At 42.6% G+C, this 19574-nt stretch overlaps 1 protein-coding gene across 3 annotated transcripts in view; it reads left to right on the plus strand.

Moving 5' to 3' along the window:
* The window catches only part of SLC66A2 (solute carrier family 66 member 2), a 220284-nt gene that overhangs the window by 41576 nt on the left and 159134 nt on the right, over positions 1 to 19574 (plus strand). The gene's annotated exons all lie outside the window — the stretch shown is intronic.

The following is a 19574-nucleotide window of genomic DNA, read 5'->3' on the forward strand; positions in this document are numbered from 1 at the left end:
CCCCCCCCCCACTCTTATGTATGTGAAAATTTAGTTTTTAGCTTTACATTCAGTATAGTAAACGGTATTAATCAAAATGGATTTCATTGACACCTTAAATAGGTTCTATCCATAGATGTAGCATATGGCAAAGAGCACAGTGTGCAACTTTTGAGCTTGTTTTTCATGTTTTATGACTGTGCTGCTTGCGCAATATTTTTGTCACTTATGAAGTGATTAATAAAACTGGTTTTGGTTTTCAATATTGAACCTTTTGCTAATGATCAGTAAAGCAATAAAATAGCACTTGAGAAGAATTGGTACTGGTAACATATTGTTGGAAAAATTGAACAGTGCCATATGTTGATTACTACAGTACCTGTATGTATTAGTGTGCTATCCTGCCGGGTTTGCATAGTTATGGTGCTTTTATTCCTGTGGGCAATACAGTCAGGCAACCTGTTTTAGAGACATACCGCTTCCTCTTGCAGTAAAATGAAAGGCTCAGCTTACTTGATCCCCAGTTTACTGCAGAGACTGACATTGCACTGCTTCCTATGAGATCCCGGAGAATGATGAGCATACAAAATCTCGCTGGGAGACTCTCCAGCACAAGTTTTGAGATACTCCGCATTCCCAAGAATCTTGCTGATATGATGTCACCCTTGCCTAGGCATCAGGGGTAAGGCAAGAATATTTGAATAATTTACCTTTCAGGATATTGTAAATTAGCAGTTCTAATGCTAAATGCCACCTCCTTGGCAACAATCTTTTTTCCCACTGTAGTGTAAGCAAACAGCCATACCTGAGAATGGCAAAACTGCTCGGAACACAGCAGCAGTGCAGCATCGTTGCCACACAATAACAATAAACTGCATTGGGTGGACTGCAGGGGGGACTAAGAGAAAGCTGCAAGTGTGTGTGTGTGTGTGTGTGTGTGTGTGTGTGTGTGTATATATGTATGTATATATGTGTATGTGTGTATATATGTGTGTGTGTATATATATATATATATATATATATATATATATATATATATATATATATATATATATATATATATATATATATATATATATATATATATATATATGTGTGTGTGTGTAATGTATAAAAACATTATTATTTTTTTTTTTTTTTAAAGCCGGACTGCAACATTGCGGTGGACAGATCTGACCCTAAATGACACTTTTGGTGATCGGTGCTATAAAAATGACACTGGCAGAGTAGGGGTTAACACTAGGGGGTGATAAAGGGGTTAAGTGTTCCCTAGGGAGGTATTTCTAACTGTGAGGGGGACAGACTGACTGGAAGTAAAGAGAGATCGCTGTTGCTGATCACTAGAAACCGCTCTCTCACTCGCTGTCTCACTCTCTCCTGTCAGAACAGGGATCCACCTTTTTTAACGCTGGCAGATCCCAGCTCTGCCTCTATTCACCGCGATCACGGGTGGACGGGGGACAACGAGTCCACCGAACATGCAGGCGAGCTCCCGCAGTGCGTGCCTGCGGTACCACGTGCACAGACCAACGTACAGGTAGATCGGTTTGCACAGCCGAGCTGCCTTGCTGCAGTATACATGCGGAAGGTGGTTTAATGCTGTGAATGCATTAAGGTAAAGAACATTTTGACCTTGGAACCACTTTACGTGCTTCAGACCATACTGCTATACTAGGCTATAGTTTTACGTTAAACAGACTTTGCGTTTTTTTTTTTTTTTTTTTTTACTGCAAGGTCCGCTTTAAAGGGATTCTTATGCTTTTACAGGAGATTTAATCATAATTTATTTAGATTTTGGTAAATGATAAACCACATATAAAATATAAAAAAAAAAATAGGTTAATGAAAGCCATAATGGTGTGTTTGAAATAAAAATTTTTGCACACTTGGGGAGTACTTGGTGGTATACATTGGCATTGATAAAGTAGTACATACCTCAGATAAACTAAAGAAACACTGTAATAGACTCCAGTCCTGTCACATCAAGTTCATTTTCTGAATATAAACCGTTCACATCAAGGTAATTAATATAGGCCTTTGTTTCTTGCAGTCCTGTTTCTTCATTCCTTCTGGAATTTGGAGTGTAATCACAGATTTGGTTAAAACCATAAGCTCTTGGAATAGTTTTATATGTGCATGTGGGATTTAATCTTTGAGTTATGTAATGGACATCATTAAGTAAGCCAGCTTTTTAATTGGCATTGAACTAAACATGCAGTGGCATTAGACTGTGACTTGGTAATTGGGGAGTGAAGGACCATGTTACTGGTAATGGCTTCTTTTTTCACACCCATGTTGCAGATCGTTAATGACTCGGGGAAAAAAGGCATTTTTTTTTTTATTTTGTGCTTCATAGGAGTTTATGGCACTGTCTCATGCTAATGACTTGGCATATTGGAGTTAGCAGATGGTAGAAGTCATATATATTTATATACGCTCTGCTATAAGTACATGTGCCAGGATATTAGTTTAGGTCTTCCTGAGATTGTTTTTGTATTGAATATGTCATCCTTGGCGTCTGTAGGCATCACACATCTCAAGCAAAGATCTGAGTTGATTGCCTGTGTATGTGTGTGTATATATATATATATATATATATATATATATATATATATATATATATATATATATATATATATATATATATATATATATATATATATATATAATATAAATAAATAATTTTTTTTTTTTTCAAATTCTATACACACACCTGTCTGTGGATAACTGCAGACAGCAAGCAGGTATTTATATCTATTTACCAGAGTTGCTGCTCCTGGACCTTGCAATGCTCTTATCTGCTCATCGCCATCTTTGCGTGACAGTAGCAACAGAAGATAATCAATGTTAGGTAATGGATGTCTTGTACGTGCGACAGCGCTGGCCTCAGAAATCCATAAAAGCAGAAAAACCATTTAAGTTATGCACGGAGTGATGATGATTGGTGTTTAGAAAATGTAGCTACTCAATTCAACTGCAGATTTTGATGGGATAACACAATTTGACATGATTTCTTAATGTAATCTACTTAAATTTTTTTTTTTTTTATAATTTTTATTAAAGAATGAGTGTTTTTAACTTGAGTGCGCCCCCCCCCCAACAATTTTATATTAAAGTGATTGTAAAGGATTGTTTGTTAAAAAAAATTATTTATACCGCACAGAGTGGCCCCGATCCTTTTATTCTGGGGTCCCCCCCGCTACTCTCCTGGCACGTCCCTCTTCTTGAGTGCCCCCAAGGAAAGCCGCTTTCCATAGGGGCACTCATGTGGGCACACGCTCCCAAGTCCTGCTGCTGCATCTATTGACAGCAGGAGCCAATGGCGCTTTTTTTTTTTTTTCTTTTTTTTTTATGCCATTTGATCACCTCCTGCGGTTTTTATCTTTTGCGCTATAAACAAAAAAAATGACCAATTTGAAAAAAAATACATTTTTTTCATACATCATGGGACACAGACTAATATTCATTACCTGCTGGGTTATACATCATTCATCATCCATCATCCATCATTCATCATCCATCATCCATCATCCATCATCCATCATCATGTGAATTGACACTGGTAGACCAAAGGTCTTCAGACAGGAAGGTGATTGCCTATATAACCCCTCCCTTACAGGAAGTACTTATATATTTTTTTTTTTTGTTTTATCAGTGTTTGCAAGGTGGATTGCACGGTTTGTTGGAGCTCTCTCAGCTCCAGATCTGTAGTCCCACAATTAAATCAAGGGATCGGCTTTTATGCTTAGATGAATGGTGCCCGAGCCTCGCAAAGAAGACTCAAGATCCAGTGAGATTTTGTCTGTAATGTGGCCTCTGGGCGCTGGACTCTGCAGAGTGGAAATCCTGGACACTGCAGTGCTAAGGCATTTCCTGCAGGGTGCTGTACGGGTCCAACGGAGTGGACCCTAAACATGAAACCATACCCAGTCTTTGAAGGACCAAGTGACAGAAAGTCACAATGAAGGGTGAAGATTGGGCCCTTAGTTCCTAAGTGGCCCTGTGCCTGGATGGGTAAGTGAAACCCCCCTTTTTTTTTTTTTTATTGTGGGGTATCCCAGTGATTGTTACAATCAGTCAAGCTAGCTAAAGGCTGGACACCTGTGTGCTGTAACAATACGGGGGAGTTCTGGGATAGCTGTGGGTGTTTGCAAAGTGTCTGGCTGTTTTTTACCTGTATGATGGCGCACTACTGTGTGCCTTCTCGCCTTGGTTCACCATGGCGCACGTGCGTTCGCAAGAGCACCGCTGGGCTCAGCAGTTTCTTTGGCGGCCATGGTGCACGCGGATTCACCGCTTATGCACCATAGCCTTTATCGGGGCACACAAAGATTTGCATCGTACGCAAATACAGTCATGCCCACTTGCCGGGGCCGCGCACATGCGTGCGCATGCATAAAACATTCTGGCACACACCCATCTTATTTAAGCTGTGTATGCCAAGCTTGTAGTGCTTCCAGGAGACAGCTGTGGCTGCTGCTTCACCCTTTATCACTAAGGATGAACTGTCCTCAGCCCTAGCCGGGTTAGAGCACAGGATTCCTGGCATGATTGCCTCCATGCTGCAGGGTGGCAGGAAGTGTGACGATTCCCCCTCCCGTGTCTCCTCATCTGGAGCAGGAATGGGTTGAGGATGGGGAAGAGCTTAAAGCTCATGATTTGGTGGTGTGCTCGGCAGATGAGTCTGCTTCCGAGCAATCTGGACAAGAAGAGATCCACTCAATGGCTTCCTCTCAGTCGCAGAGGTTTTTGATCCTGACTCTGACTAAAATGGTTTGATCTGCCTTTAAGTTGCCTCTTGCAGAGGTGACTGAGCCCCCCCATGTCCTCTTTGAGATCTCTGAGACGTTTTCATGGCGCACAGACTTTCCCGCTACACCCCCTGTTGAAAGAGGCGGTGTATGCTGATTGGGAACATCCTGACAGGACTTTTTTGCCGCCTTAAAAATTTTCCCTTTTTATATCCCATGGATGAAAAAGTTTGTTAAAAAATGGAGCGTGTCAGCCGTAGATGCAGCAGTCTCTTCCTTTAAACAAGAACTTAACTTGTTCGGTAGAGAACGCAAAGGGCTTGAAATACCCTGTTGACAAGAAATTGGAGTTATTATTAAAGGATTCATTTTCTTTGGCCAGTTCAGCTATTCCAGCTGTAGCAGCAAGTGGTATTTGCCAGACCGTAAAGGATCAAGTCAAACGGCCGGATAGGACTAACCAGGAGGGTGATCTGCCTGAAAGTAAGACAGATATTCCTCAAGCACTGTGTTTTGCTGCTGATGCTTTAAAAGATTCAATACAGCAGGTTTCTTGTCTGGCTCTCTCGTCTGTACGTATGCACAGACTTTTATGGCTTAAAGTGGTTGTAAACGGAAATATATATATATATATATATATATATATATATATATATATATAATTTTTTTTTTTTTTTTTTTTTTTATAACAAACATGTTATACTTGCCTCCACTGTGCAGCTTCTGTTGCACAGAGTGGCCCCGAACCTGGTCTTCTGCGGTCCCCCGGCGGCTGTCTCGGCTTCCTCCGCAAATACTTCTCACGTTCATGTGAGCTCCCTCACATTGTGAGGAGTACTTGCGGGCTCAATATAGCTCACTGTATCACTCGGCCCCTACCCCGGCGCACCGCGTCATTGGATGTGATTGACAGCAGCGCGAACCAATGGCTGCACTGATTTCAGTCCATCCACTCTAGCCAATCAGCGGCCAAGCTGAGCGGTGAAGAGGATGTTGGAGGCGAGCGCGGGACTTTCGAGGGGTCAGGTAAGTAAAACGGGGGGCTGGAGGAGCTGGCGCTGTCAGATGTTGTTTTCACCTTAATGCATAGAATGCATTAAGGTGAAAAAATGTTTACCTTTACAACCCCTTTAACCACTTCAATACAGGGCATTTATACACCCTTCCTTCCCAGACCAATTTTTAGCTTTCAGCGCTCTCGCACTTTGAATGCCAATTACTCAGTCATGCAGCATAGTACCCAAACAAATTTATCATTTTTTTTTCCATACAAATAGAGCTTTATTTTGGTGGTATTTAATCACCACTGAGTTTTATTTTTTGCGACATAAGTGGAAAAAAAAAGCGAAAAACTTTAAAAAAACTTTAATTTCTATGATAAATTTTTTTCCAAATAAGTCACTTTTGTTCATACGTTTTGGCCACAATTTATACTGCTACATCTCTTTGGTAAAAAATAACCCAAATTAGTGGATATTATTTAGTCTCTGTGAAAGTTAGTCTACCAGCTATGGTGCAAATTATTGAAAATTGATCACACTTGATGCACTGATGGCCTATCTCATTTCTTGAGACTCTGAAATGTTAGGAAAGTACAAATACCCCCCAAATGACCCCCTTTTAAAAAGTAGACAGTTAAAGGTATTTAGTAAGAGGCATGGTGAGTTTTTTGAAGTTGTAGATTTTTTTTTCCCACAATTCTTGGGAAAAGTAAGAATTTTCTTTTTTTTTTCTACAAAACTGTCATATGTTATTTCTCACACGTATGTATACTTCCAATTATACCCAAAAATATATTCTGCTACTCCTCCTGAGTATGGTGATACCACATTTGTGGGACTTTTACACTGCCTGGTCACACAGAGGTCCAACATGCAGGGAGCACCTTCAGGGGTTCTAGGAGCATAAGTTACCTCTAATTTCCTAACGACCTATTACATTTGTGAAAGCCCTGGAGCACCAGGACAGTGGAATTACCCACAAAATTACCCTATTTTGCAAAGCAAACACCCCAACGTCTATTCTGTGAGGCGTAATGAGTGTTTTGAACGGTTTATTTTTTTTCCACAAGTCTTTAGAAATAGTGGAAAGAAAATTAAAACTTATTTTTATTTTTTTATTTTACACAAAGTGGTCTGTTTAGAAGATATGTCTAACTCAAAGCATGTATATAGAATAAAATGACACACCAAAACGTATTCTGCTACTCCTCGTGAGTATGGCAATACCACATGTGTGAGACTTTTACACAACCTGGCCACATACAGAGGCCCGACATGCAGGGAGCACCATCAGGCGTTCTAGGAGCATAAATTGCACTTCTCATTTCATTCCTACCTATCACACTTTTGAAGGCCCTGGAGCACGAGGACAATGGAATTACCCACAAAATTACCTAATTTTGGAAAACGCCCCAGCATATATTCTGTGAGGCATGGGCTGCAGATGGGTACTCGGGTACTCTGATGGGCTGCAGATGGGTACTCGGGTACTCTGATGGGCTGCAGCTGGGTACTCGGGTACTCTGATGGGCTGCAGATGGGTACTCGGGTACTCTGATGGGCTGCAGATGGGTACTCGGGTACTCTGATGGGCTGCAGATAGGTACTCGGGTACTCTGATGGGCTTCAGATGGGTACTCGGGTACTCTGATGGGCTTCAGATGGGTACTCGGGTACTCTGATGGGCTTCAGATGGGTACTCGGGTACTCTAATGGGCTGCAGATAGGTACTCAGATGGATGTGACAGGTTTCATTGGCTCTTTACTGCGATCAGGGTTGGGCAGTGTCAGGGTGACAAGCCCCGTCCGCGATTGCCGTTCTGCACGTGCCCTAGGGATGTGCACGAGCGTCGTGCATGTAGACAGTACGTGTGACCAGCTGTGATTGGATACAGCTGGTCAAGTGGTAAAGAATAATTTTTATTGGCTCTACACGGATTTGGGATGGGCTGTGTCCGAGGGACACACCTCATCCACGATTGCCGCACTGGGAGTGGCTAGATGGATGGGAGATCCCATCTGCAGACGTCATATGACTATAGCCCAGTATTGAAGTGGTTAAGAACTGGTCAGCCGAACTTCCTTGTAAAGTTATTGGCAGGTTTCCCATTTCATGGGGAACGTTTATTCGGTGATAACTTGGACAAATATATCCAAAAGATTTCCGGGGGGAAGAGTTCTCTACTCCTTGTTAAAAACCCAGGGACTGCTTCCTCAAATGTCTGTGTCGGGGCGGTTCCGCCGCCAACAGGGCGCTAGGGCCCGGAACAAGCCGCAAGGCCAAGGTCAGCATAAAGGCCCTGGGTCCAAAATTCTTTTAAACCCAGCACCAAGCTCTCCTTTTGAGGGGACGGCCCCCACTCCATTGGGTGGGGGGAAGGCTACTGCACTTTGCGGACATTTGGAAGACATCATTTCAGGAGGAGTGGGTCACCTCAATTATATCTTGTGGTTATGGGGGGTACCCTCTCAGAGGTTTTTAAGATCCATCGTTCCCTCAGATCCTCCAAAAAGAAACTTATTGCTTCAGGCACTACATTATCTAGTGCATCAAGGAGTGATTGTAGAATTTCCGGTATCCATAAGGGGCACAGGGTACTCAAACCTGTTTACAGTTCAGAAACCAAATGGGGACACAAGGCCCATTTGGGATCTAAGATCCCTGAACAAGCATCTATTGATACAATCCTTTCGGATGGAGTCTGTCCGCTCAGTAGTAACCCCACTCCAGAGGGGAGACTTTTTAACCTCCATCGATATAAAGGACGCGTATTTACACGTACCTATCTTTCAGCCTCCTCAGAGGTTCCTACGTTTTGCAGTAGAGGAATGTCATTTTCAGTTTGTGGCTCTACCCTTTTGGGCTTGCTACAGCTCCCCGAGTGTTCATAAAGGTCCCAGCACCAGTACTGGGCCTTTTACAGGCCCAAGGCATCCTGGTGCTCGGGTATCTGGACAACCTCCTGCTCAGAGATCACTCGGTACATTCTCTAGAACAGAGCATAATATATACGGTGCAGTATTTGAAAATGCTTAGGCTGGACCATAAATACCGGAAAGACAGCCTTGAGACCAGCTCAAATTCTAAAATATTTAGGTCCGATTCTAAACACGGTCCAAGCAAGAGTACTCTTGCCGCCCATAAAGATCTGTGCCCTGAAGGATCAGGTGCGTCAGATAAGGGGCACCAGACAACTCCCATTCGGTTTTGTATGAGTCTTCTAGGGAGGATGGTATCTTCTTTCGAGGCAGTGCCCTATGCCCAGTTCCATTCCAGGCCCTTACAACAAGACGTCTTTTTGGCTTGGAATAGAAGAAGAAAAGCTGTGGATTATCCAATGTGTTTATCTTCTCAGTCATGCTTAAGCCTAAACTGGTGGTTGCAGGATCAGAACCTGCAAAAGGGAAAGTCCTTTCTCCCGGTAACTTGGCGAGTACTGACTACAGATGCCAGTCTCTCAGGCTGGGGAGCGACCCTAGACGGGCTCACAGCCCAGGTAAAATGGTCAGGGACAGAGCAGACCCTGCCCATCGGCGTCAGGGTTCAGTCCGACAATGCCACTGCAGTGACCTATATAAACCACCAAGGCAGTACCAGGAGTCGTTCAGCTCTGAAGGAGGTGAACCACATACTAGCCAGGGCAGAGGGACATGTGCCAATAATATCGGCAGTCCAAATCCTGGGAGTAGAGAACTAGAAGGCAGATTATCTCAGCCACCAGCAGATCTGCCTGGGGGGAAATGGTCCCTACACCCAGAGGTGTTCCAGGAAATTTGCCAACATTGGGGATGGCCATAGGTTGACCTACTGGCATCCATGTTCAACAACAAGTTACAGCAGTTTGTGTCTCGAACAAGAGATCCTCTGGCAATTGGAGCAGATACTCTGATAGTTCCATGGAGCCAGTACTCCCTGGTTAATGCTTTCCCTCTGATCCCTCTCCTTCCACATTTGTTGCGCAGGATTCGGAGAGAGGGGATTCCAGGCATTCTGGTGGCACCAGCCTGGCCCAGAAGGCCTAGTTTCCTGATTGTGAGACTGACAATAGACGGGCCATGGACACTTCCACGTCGCCCCGATCTACTGTTTCAAGGTCCTATATTCCACCTCAATTTACAGTCTCTAAATTTGATGGTATGGCTATTGAAGCCAGGGTGTTAAATGACTGACTGTGGCCTCTCGGGACCAGTGGTGTCTACTCTAATGAATGCAAGAAAAGCTATCACTAGGAAGATTTATCATAAGGTCTGGAAGACTTGTGTTGCTTGGTGTGAAGCCAGAAAATGGCATCCTTGGAAATATGTGATTGGGAGAATTTTCTCTCTTCTACAGTCAGCTGTGGAAATCCAAAACAATCAGGTCAAGTTTCGGCTCTATCGGTATTCTTCCAAAGGCCTTTAGCCTCCCATTCACTGAGCCGAACCTTTATGCAGGGGGCAACTTGCTTGCTCCCCCCCCCCCCCCCATTAGGTCGCCTATGTGTCCTTGGGACTTAAACTTGGTGCTGTCTGTGTTTACAGGAACAACCATTTGAACCTATTTAGGAAAGTCCATTGGACTTGCTTTCATGCAAGCTAGCCTTCCTGATGGCTATCTCCTCGGCTAGAAGAGCGTCGGAGTTGGCAGGTCCTTCATGCAGGGAACCGTACTTTATCATTCAGCATGACAGATTCATGTTACGATCTGTTCTATCCTTTTTGCCAAAAGTGATGTCGGCCTTTCATTTAAATCGGGACATTATTTAGCCTTTTTTTTTCCTCTCAGCCTGGCGGAAGAGAGAACTGCATTCTTTGGTCATTGTCCGGGCAGTCAAGGTTTGTTTGTCTAGATCCTGCGGAGATCCAAGGATCAGAATCTTTATTTTTTGTTTTAATAAAAGGACCCAAGAAGGGGCAGGCAGCTTCCATTGCCAATTGGGTCTGAAATGTAAAGCTCCTCCCTTTTTAGGGTGAGAGCTCATTCTACCAGGGGTTTAGGAATCTCCCTGGGCTTTTTCGCCATCAGGTATCTGTGGCTCAGATTTGTAAGGCTGCTACTTGGTCTTCAGTGCATACGTTCACAAAATTTTATCAAGCAGCATACGTTCACAAAATTTTATCAAGCAGCCGAGGATTCGACTTTCGGCCGCAGTAGTTCTATTGGCTATTGTTTGGCAGGGTGTCTCCCTCCCCTCAAAGCTATTGTTCTGGGACATCCCAGCAGGTAATGACTATTAGCCTTACTCTGTGTCCCATGATGTATGAAAAAGAAAATAGGATTTTTACATCATACTTAGCTGTAAAATCCTTTTCTTTGAGTACATCAGAGGTCCCTCCCCTCTTTTTTGAGGATTTAGTGCTTGCTGCAAAACTAAAATACTTCCTGTTTATAGAGGGTATCACTTCCTGTCCGCAGACCTTTGGTCTACCAGTGTCCATTCACCTGATGAAGTATAACCCAGCAGGTAATGAATATTAGCCTGACTCTGTGTCCCATGTCGTAGTCAAAGAAAAGGATTTTACAAGTATGTATGACATATAAAAATCCTATTTTTTTTTTTTTTTTTTTTTTTTACTTTCTGATATAAAATATGTCCAATGAAAAAAATCGAATTTCTTCCTCCATTTAGGTCAATGTGTATTCTGCTGCATATTTTTGGTAACAAAAAATCCCAATAAGCATATATTCATTGGTTTGCGCAAAAGTTACAGCGTCTACAAAATGGGGGATGTATTTATGGAACTTTTTTTTCAATTTTATTTTTTACTTGTAAGGACGGTGGTTAGTGATTTTTAGCAGGACAGCGACATTGCGGCAGACAGATCGGACATCTAACTGACACTTTTTTGGGAACCAGTGACATTATTACATTGATCAGTACTAAAAATATGCATTGACACTGGCAGGGAAGGGGTTAACGTCAGGGGCAATCAAAGGGTTAACTGTGTTCCCTCTGTGTTTCTAACTGTGTGTGGGGGATGGGCTCACTGCATGGATACTCTGATCCATGTTCCTGATTAGCAGGAACACTAAATCATAGTGTCCATGCCTGACAGCTTGGTGGTCTGCTTGTTTACATCGGCAGACCACCGTTCTGCCTCTAGGGGGAGAGATTGAGGGTGGCCGGGGGACATCCTGTGTGCTGGGCCTGCTGATTGGCTCCCCTGTGGCCAATCGGCGTGCAATCACGGCTCCACCGGCGCATGCGTGCCCCTAGTGGCTATTGGCAAAATCACGTACAGGTAGGTGATTTTGCATAATAGAGCCACGTTGCCGTAGTATATGTATGGCAGGCGGTCTGGAAGTGGTTAATGGGAGTTCCTGTTATAGTTGCTATACACGTGTTTTCATGCCCAAAGAACTCCCCTCTAACTGTAGAACTGCTCTCCTACCATTCCCCACAAACACCTAAATCATCTTACACTTGCAAAGACACCTGAAAAAATGCTTCAAAATCACTAGGGGGCTGCACATGTATGAATGCAGGCTTAAAAAATGTTGTGGAAAGATAATTACTGTTTTTAATACAGCTTTTATTTTTTCCTATTTTGTTTTGCTATTTTTTTTCTGCGTTTCTGCAGCACTCTTTTCCTAGTGGCCATGTTTAGAAAGGGCAGAGGATTCTCTCTACCTTTTACTTAGAATTATAATCCTCCAACCCTACGATGCCTGTAAACAGTAGTAGGAGACATTGAAGAGTAAGTATACGCTGCCTTTTTTTCCCCTCTGGATTTCAAAGTAAAGGCATAATGTGCTAGTATGCATTGCATACTAGCACATTATGTGAAACTTTCATGCAAATGAAGTCCTAGTCATCGCTGGGGGCCGCATCCATCTTCACCCGTCTTCCTTCTGGGTCCATGGACCCCCGCTGTGTGACTGGCTGGAGCCTTGTGACGTCACTCCAGCACATGCGTGCAGGAGCAGCCCGTCATGGCACAGGGCTCTGAAAAAACAGCACAGGTGGGCGTTCCTTCAGCGTGCATGTGCCCATTATGTCATTGGATGCATATACAGTACAGTAAATCTCTCCTAAATGGTGCTCAGAGTTGAAGACATATTTATAGTACCTCTAGGTAAGTCTATAACGAGGCTTACCTATAGGTACAAACAATCGATGGAGATAACAAGGCTTACCTGTAGGTACAAACAATCGATGGAAGTTTTACTTCCACTTTAACAAATCTCTGTATCTGCCTTCTTGAAAAGGTGATGGTACGCGTCGTCATCTTTTGGGTGGGGAAAAACCCTTTTTACTCAAGATCTTGCAGTGTACTGATGAGATCTTCCAGTAAAGCCTTGGTGATGTATCCTTCCTAGATGGGGATCTATGAGGCCCTGGCAACATCTCTGCATGCACAAGTGACTCTTACTTTAGGGTTGAAGGGTCCGTAGGCAACAGATGACCCCTGGCATTTAAAGTGTACCAGCTTTTAGAAAAAAATGTCATGAACTGATCTTTAAGTTGTTAGATACTATACAGTAACTACAGAGCACAGGGAGCCCTGAGCTGTCTCCTAGGCCAATTTTGTCACGCATGGCATAGACCTTCATGTATCACATCAGTACACCTGTATTGCATTATGAGATGCACTACTCCCTGCAGGTGGTTAGTAAGAAATTGGGGGTCCTGGGGGTGTGGTGAATGCTGTTTTTTATGCTTTTTATTTTTCTATAAAAAATAAGAAAAAAATAACCCCACAAATAATAAAAAAGCACGATCAACATTTGACCCCAGTTTAAACAAATATTGATAGTGGTTAACGTAATTTGGCTCTTCTAAAAAAAAAAAAAAAAGTAATCAAACATTTTGTTTTTGAATTCAATTTTAGTTATCTAGGTCTTCTAAAATTAGGTGATTGTTCCACTAGAGGGCAGTATTCGTACAGCTGAACATTTTTAGTGCTCCTTTTTATAGTTCTTATGTTCAGTGTGTTTTCTGGGCATAGAGACTAAAAGTAAAGATATCTATACTGGAAGACCATTTTTTTTTTCTGTTCTAAAATGTTAACATCCATGCATTTTTTTTTTTTTTTTTTTTTTTTTTTTTTTTTTTAACCTGAATGTGAGGTTTACAGGCATCATTTTATTGTAGAGTTTGGAGTCTTAAATGGCTGACTTACTATTTAATCCATGCTTTTGCAGATGCCTTCAGTAAAGTATTCTTTTAAACAGGCACTTTCACTTTGAGATTCTGCTCGAACCTTTAGGCATATCTATTTGGTGTCCTAGGACTAGCCTACTTCAGAGTCTGTATGTAAAACGGCACTGTTCTTGTCTTTACTTTTGCTTTGCTGAGAAAATGGCCCGTCGGCTTTTTTTGCTTTGCACAGCAGGATCCAAACATCTGACAAGATTCACTGGAAAAGCAGCATGAACATAGGCTAGATATCTGAAGAGTGCTGTATTTTAAAGTTTGTACAAATACATGTTCCCAGGGATCTTTGCATCATTTTAAATGCCTGGGGGAAAAAAACTGTGCTCGAACATTAAACTTCTTACAATAATTGTCTTCGTAGCATTTTATAAAATACGCAGAGATTTAGCATAATGCTGCAATTGCATATTTGTTATTTAGCAGGAAACCTTATCAAGGAGTGGATAACAATGTAACCTATAAAATTAAACTGTTAGTTATCAATCAAAGTGGTTTGGCAAGGTTTCAGCAGAGAACAGCCTGTAATTTAGTAAGGAGGTGTAACCTATAGCAACCAATCCTGGCTTTTTTTTTTTTTTTTTTTTATTCTTTATTTACCCCCTTCACACCTAAAGAAATCGTAATGCCTAAGCACAATTTTGCAACTTTGACATGTGTTAGTAAAACCTTATATATCATCATAAGTACTTTGTGCATCCAGCTTTTTTCAGGACAATTTGGGCCTTCGTTTGGTGGTAAATGGTTATGGATAGCTCCTGATGATTTTTTTTTTTTTTTTACCAAAGGAAAAATGGCCCAAAATAGTAAGTGTGTGTTTTTTATTTTTTATTTTAGCTGTATATTTTTATTTATTATTATTATTATTATTATTATTATTATTTAAGGTACTTGTATAGCGCCATCAATTTACTCAGTGGTTTACATATACATTGTACATTCACTTCTGTCCCTACCCTCAAGGAGCTTTACAGTCTAAGGTCCCTAACTCACATTCATATATACTAGGCCCAATTTAGACAGAAGCCAATTAACCTACCAGCATGTCTTTTGGAGTGTGGGAAGAAACCAGAAAACCCGGAGCAAACCCAGGCAGGCACAGGGAGAACATGCAAACTCCAGGCAGATGGTGTACTGGTTGGGATTCTAAACAGTAACTACTTTTTACTGCTAGGCGCGAGTGCTACTCACTACACCACTGTGTATTTCTGGTTCATACCATAACCAACTAGCAAAGAACAGCCCATAATAATTTCTCCTGCTCCTGACGATTGCAGCGATACCATATTTGTGCATGTTATTTGTTGCCTGTACCCGTAGTAGAGCCCAGAATCAAAAAGCGCATTTTGCTTTTTCTTCCCATTCCTATTTATTTTATTTTTTTTGTCCTACCTAAAACACACTGATACTAATTTTAAAAAAAATTACCTGCCTAAGACCCTATCCTTTTTTGACCCTGGCACTGACCTAGATCAAACCTTGACCTAGGTATTTTTTATTTATTTTTTGTATTTATTTTTACACACCCTTCTTTTTTTTTTTTTTTTTCCCCCTTTCTCTACAAGGAGAAAGGTACAATATGTCTGTTTCCTCCATTTACAGAGAATAAGAAACATGGGCATGGGCTTCACAGTGACTGAACACTGTGGTAACCAATCAGAAAAGCAAATTGGAGGGGGTTCTGATCGTTAGTACGGGACCCAGGGCTCTCAGTGAGCGCCTAGTCTCTGTGCGACCCTCTCCTAGCACAAAGATAGATATGTATATGTGCAGCCCCATGGGAAAAAAGCCTTGTGCAGTGGGGAAGCATATATGTGTAATGCCAGCATCGGTTTCAATTTAAAATTTTTTTTACAGAGTGTACAAAAGTGTATGAAAAACATTCCCATAATCCAGGCACAAAGCAGCGATGTCGGTGGCAGCAGGCATTGGTACATAGAATAGAGAAACAAGTGTTAGGCAAGATAATGGCTGTATGCAAGAGCAAGAAGTTGGCTTCATAAATATGGGATACAGTCACCTGGAGAATAGTAGAAAAACCTTTATCATGAAAGAATGCATAATAGGAAATGTCCAAGCAATAAACAAATCTATATTTGCATTGGATGACTCCTGATTAGATTAGAGTGTTCATGCATCTGACTATAAAGCAAGAAAGTAGAAGAAGTTAGAAGAAAAAGGAGGTATAGTACAAGAGTCAAGTTGGGCAGGGCAGTAAAGATGACAACACCACATCCCCAAGCTAAGGGCAGAAGGATCCCGAGAGAGGTTAGAGGATTTCTCTTCAACCTGCATAATTTATTTTATTTGCACTAACATCCAAATTTTCAGGACACGTTTTTCAGTGTGCTCCTTTCAAGTACCAAGCAGTAATAATACACAAAGTTTTAGCAGACTGCAAAGTAAGGCTCTATCTGAGGGAAAAAAAACATACACAGCAATGGTAATTAAACTAGGAGAGTAATGAGATGAGGAAAGGAGAGGGCTATAGGATAGGGGCAAGAGTCGGAGGTGAGAGTGGCTAAAAAAAAAAAAAAAATGTTGAATAGTAATTTATCAAATTTGAGGTTCACGTTTTAGTCAATTATCCTTTGTGTCAAATGGAATTATAAAAAAATGTTCTTTTCCTGAGTATTTTTGAAGTTCCCTTTTTAAGACCTAAAACATTCATGTCTTCGATAGTGTGGTCTGATTTTGAAAAGTGATGTCCTATAGGTGTGCATAAATGATCTTCCTTATGTTCTTTAACGATGTCTGTGTAAATAAATTTTTCTTTTTTCTGTCCTGTTTCGCCAACGTAAAGGCTCGGTTCACACTAGCCCGACTCCAAAGTTGTGCAACTTTGGAGTCCGACTTTGATACGACTCTTGATGTGACTATTTACACTCTGTGGCATTGAAGTGGTACCAAAGCAGTGCAGGAACCTTTTCTAAAGTCGGACAGACTTGCGTAGTATCAGTTAAAGACTGCTCATTTAGGGAAACCTTGAATTTCACATGTCATCCGACTTGAGCTCTCACAAGTCATGTCCTGTGTCACATCAGTGTGACCCAAGCCTAGGATCCTTGGTTGCATTTTTTCCATTGGATGAGGTGCATAAGATTACCGAAGGTACAGCTGTAGAAGGTTCTCTTTTTTGCATGACAGCTTGCAGCGTTTTTGTTGCAAGACTTGATTCCCCTTAATTGTGATTTCAAAATCAGTGAAGTGTCCTCCTGATTATTTTATTTTTTTTATAGCTGAGGTTGGGTGGATGCCTTATTGCCAGCATTGGAGGTTGTTGGAATTTTTCTTTGATCCTGTGTTGGTGATGGGTTGCAGCTATTTGATTATCATTTGTATCCCTTCTAGTGTTGGATTGTATGTAGTCACTAGAGGTACATTTTATTTATTTTATTTTTGATTTGTATTGCAAGGAGTTTGGTGAACAGGCTGTTTTGGTAGCAAAAGGGATACCTACTTTGTATCAGGTGGGTGGTCATAATGAGGTGCGTGCGTGTGCGTGTGCGTGTGCGTGTGCGTGTGCGTGTGCGTGTGCGTGTGCGTGTGCGTGTGCGTGTGCGTGTGCGTGTGTGTGTGTGTGTGTGTGTGTGTGTGTTTTTTTTTTTTTTTTTTTTTTTATTATTTTTTTTTTTTTCCCCAGCTATGTAATTTTTATTTATTTTTTATCAGCATGGTTGTAGATCTGTTCTTAACCACTAGATGGTGCTAAAGAATTCTATATCTTTGCCAGATATCTGAACTGTGACAGAGCCATTCATCAAATGTAACAGGGAGGGGTTAACCATATTTAGCTTCAAGATATCTGAATTATTATTTTTTTTTTTTTGAACAAATGTCTTTTTCGGTAATATTTTGATAGGTCCATTAAAAGCGATTTTATAAAATGGCGCTAAGGTGGTTTTCTAGTAACCTTAAATATGGTCACCGTTAGGAGTCTAAAAAGTTTAACTGGCATCATGTGCTGATCCAACCGCCTACATTTGACCTGCAGACGAATAAAACCATGTATACAGAAGTAATAATGCTACTCTATCTGCCTCTGTGCAGTTGTTATAAATGCTGTATCGGCTGCTGGTGTGTTTGTGTTTTTTTTTTTTTTTTTTTTTAACAGCGGCTACAACCGCTACTGTATTCATAAAGCATTTACGCAACTGGGAATTGCTGTCCAATGCAATGGTTGGGGGATAGCCAGGACATACTACACATTCCCTGTGTACATCAGTGAAGTTTGTTTGGGATGAGTGTTGCATGCCCAGGGTCCACAACTGGTTTAGGGGAATTATGATCCTAAACCTGGGTTAATACACATGCGATGTGGGAACCAGTGCGTTTCCAGCACAGGTTCCTGCTAGGGATGCACCGAATGGGTTTTTTGGTGCCGAAACCGATACCGAAAATGAAAAATACACTAGGCCGAAAACCGAAACCGATACCGAAACAGCACCGATCCCGAAAATGACTGTTTTTAAAAAATATTTTTATACAGGAGGTGGTCAGACTGAGGACATGGTACAGGAGATGGTAGAGACTGGGGACGTGGTACAGGAGATGGTCAGAGACTGAGGACGTGGTACAGGAGATGGTCAGAGACTGGGGACGTGGTACAGGAGATGGTCAGAGACTGGGGACGTGGTACAGGAGATGGTCAGAGACTGGGGACGTGGTACAGGAGATGGTCAGAGACTGGGGACGTGGTACAGGAGATGGTCAGAGACTGGGGACGTGGTACAGGAGATGGTCAGAGACTGGGGACGTGGTACAGGAGATGGTCAGAGACTGGGGACGTGGTACAGGAGATGGGTCAGAGACTGGGGACGTGGTACAGGAGATGGGTCAGAGACTGGGGACGTGGTACAGGAGATGGGTCAGAGACTGGGGACGTGGTACAGGAGATGGGTCAGAGACTGGGGACGTGGTACAGGAGATGGGTCAGAGACTGGGGACGTGGTACAGGAGATGGGTCAGAGACTGGGGACGTGGTACAGGAGATGGGTCAGAGACTGGGGACGTGGTACAGGAGATGGGTCAGAGACTGGGGACGTGGTACAGGAGATGGGTCAGAGACTGGGGACGTGGTACAGGAGATGGGTCAGAGACTGGGGACGTGGTACAGGAGATGGGTCAGAGACTGGGGACGTGGTACAGGAGATGGTCAGAAATTGCTCACGTGGTACAGGAGATGGTCAGAAATTGCTCACGTGGTACAGGAGATGGTCAGAAATTGCTCACGTGGTACAGGAGATGGTCAGAAATTGCTCACATGACACATGACACAATTGATACAATGCAGCCAGCCAGTGTCCCCCGTTGCAGGCAGCCAGTGTGTCCCCTCATAGCAGGCAGCCAGTGTGTCCCCTCATAGCAGGCAGCCAGTGTGTCCCCTCATAGCAGGCAGCCAGTGTGTCCCCTCATAGCAGGCAGCCAGTGTGTCCCCTCATAGCAGCTAACCTGTGAAGAGAAAAGAGAAGAGGAGAGTCGCCTCCGTCGCCTGTTTGATCACAGCAGGGGAACATCACAGCTTTCAGTTCAATAGCTGTGTGTTCCCGGCCGCGCGCTGTTACGTACAGCCCCTCCCCCTTGTCAGGGCACTTTGATAGACAGATCATCTGTCCAATCCTACGGGTGATCTGTCTATCAAAGTGCCCTGACAAGGGGGAGGAGATGTACGTGACGGCGCGCGGCCGGGAACACACAGCTATTGAACT

This window comes from Lithobates pipiens, unplaced genomic scaffold (assembly GCF_037356315.1).
Source record: "Lithobates pipiens isolate NorthernLeopardFrog02 unplaced genomic scaffold, aLitPip1_a1.2 Scaffold_19, whole genome shotgun sequence".
In the NCBI taxonomy this organism is placed as follows: domain Eukaryota; kingdom Metazoa; phylum Chordata; class Amphibia; order Anura; family Ranidae; genus Lithobates; species Lithobates pipiens.